This window comes from Strix aluco, chromosome 4, assembly GCF_031877795.1.
Source record: "Strix aluco isolate bStrAlu1 chromosome 4, bStrAlu1.hap1, whole genome shotgun sequence".
NCBI lineage: Eukaryota > Metazoa > Chordata > Aves > Strigiformes > Strigidae > Strix > Strix aluco.
The window spans coordinates 12249417-12252056 of record NC_133934.1 but is presented as its reverse complement, the minus strand read 5'-3'; positions in this window follow the sequence as shown (position 1 = coordinate 12252056).

Below are 2640 nucleotides of genomic sequence, written 5' to 3'. Positions count from 1 at the left end.
CTCCATGTGACTTGTGGCTCTCTTTGCATGACCTAGCTCTATTTTTGACACCAAGTAAATACATTTGCACAAGCATGTTAAGTGGGGTATTTGAGAATGGTTTGATCCAGTTCCCCAGACATCACCCCACATTTCCTATCCAATTCACCTACTGCAGTACTTATATGCACTAGTTAAGATTTATCTTCTAATTCCTGAAAACACTTCTGTACGTGTTTCCAGAACTGAATTGTCTAGAAACATGTAAATTGTAGTTTTGTGGATTTCAGTGGTCACGTGAAGGCCCTCTTTTCAAAGACAAATTACCTGGTTTTTTAACTAACCCTTTTCAGAACTGTCAGTATTGTCTGCAATGACTTTTTACAGCATTTCCTACTGTGTTACATATAACTACATTACATTCAGAAATATGTACTACTTTACTTTTTTGTTGCAAGAATTCTAGATTGTTAATTCTGATAGTTCTAAATCTTTGCCGCAAAACATTTTCATACCAAAGCTATGGTAGAAATGACATATTAGATCGTGCTGTATAATTTGAGAAGGAATGTCAATGTCTTAAAAGTCTGATAATCTTGCAATTAAATATTCAGATACATTTTTGAAATGATGCCTTTTCATTCTCTGTAAGAACTTCCTTCAGAAACTCACAGTTTATTTTTAAGAGACACTACAAAGAATGGAAGTATGGAAGTGTCTTTGGAAGATGTACACAGTCTCAGAAACCAGCTTGGGGTTGTCAGCTACATAGTATATTTTATTTGCTTATACTGTCAAACCTGGGGAAAGGTGCAAAAACTAAACTTTTTTTTTTCTAGTCTCTGTAACTATGTAATCTCATCACTTTGGTTCTTTGCCTAGGAATCTTTCTTTTCCTAAAATCTCTCATTCACAGCACACTCTGAACACTTTCCATATACACATTCAGGTATCTGACTTCTCTTGTCTTTTTGACCTTGTGAATTTTTCATTAGTTTTTTCACTTCTTCCCTATAGCGAGAGAGGATACTTCTAGACTGACACTTAGGATACTCTCCAGGGAGGTGGGAAATGCATCCTCTTCCTTGGTGAGTGCTGTAAGCACTAGTCTATATAACAGATAGTTGCTGCTACCATGATAATTGTGACCTGTCAATTACCTTGAAAAGAAAATTTGACTTCTTAAGTAGACAAGTAACTCTCTGCAGTCCTGCACTTGGCTTAGAGGTCCAGAAAGTGAAGTGGGGCTTCAGCACTATACCTTCAGTCTTAAATACTTTGTATTTGCTGTTTCTAGAGGGCTCCTTGCACAGTAAGCTTTTTTTTCCTCTTTTAACACTGTAAAAAGAACTTAGGTGTTCCTGTGTTGGTCCTGTCCATGACAGTGCGTTGCTTGTAAATATGAAGCATTATCACATATATCTCAGTACTTTGCTTTTAAGAAATAAAAAAGCTTTATGGTGGTTAGTGAATCAGACCTCTAATGTCTTGATTGTAGAAATGTGTGTATTGCTCAAAGCAATTCTGCACACAAATTGTTTTGGATGATCACAATCAGACTGTAACTAAACATTAAAGTTGAAAGTTTTATTGTTCTGGGTGTCTTAGGAACTTACCTTGAAGACTCAGATTCAGATTGGTGTCACATTGTCCCACTAAGCATGGGAAATAAATTCTCCCACATCCTCTTCCTTGTCTTGACCTGAAAACTCTACAGAAGTCCTGTATGATCTCTGCAGAGCTGGGAAAATTGTGGATGTTGCTCTCTGGTCACCAGCTTGGTTTTCAGGGCTTGGCAGTCTATTTTCCATTTCATTTGGCTTTCAGACTAGATAAATTTATAACCTCTCTCTGGTTCTGATTGCTGTAATCACAGGCAGTCTCTTTGTATTCTGCGAAAGGAAGGTTCACATCCTAATCTGGAATTCAATTCTGCTGATAATACCTATCTTCTTTCTTTCTTTGTTACTTCACCTTGCTGCCTTGATTCCAGAGATTTTTTGCGTTCATGGCAATCCAGTTCTTTACTACTAATTCACCCTTTAATGTTAAATTGTGCTTGGGCAGTGTATAGCACACTGAATTTCTTGGCCATTCCCTTCAAGCCAGTTGAACAGCATACAAAAAATGTGCTCAGCTTTTGAAAAGACAGCACATGAATTCTTTCCTTTCTCTGATGACACAAGAATTCTGTGTTTTACTATTTAGTGTGGTTAAATTGAGTCACAGGCATAGAATTTGAAAGGACTGCATTCCTAATAGATATATAAATGGTATTTCAGGTTTTTAAAAACTGCTTCAAAACCTATTAGGCCTTTAAATATATCTTTTCATTTGGAAAGAATGACATCATTTTATGATTCTGTCATAACAAATGCAATGAACTTGGACAGCGAAGTTGGAATTTACAAATTTGGGGGGACTGAATCTGGGCTAAGTTCTGTTCCCATTGATCAGGAGTGGTAGTATTCATCTTCCTCTCAGGAAACACCTGTTAGATGGCCCTACTCTCTTCAGCATCAGAGAATGGTCAGCTGTCTACAATGTAGAATTCCATAGGTGGGTGAGATGAATCTTACCTGGTGTGCTTCCGAGTGCAAGTCTTTATAAATGGAAGTGTGATTATTTGGGATATTATAAAACTCTGTTTTCCCATAGCTG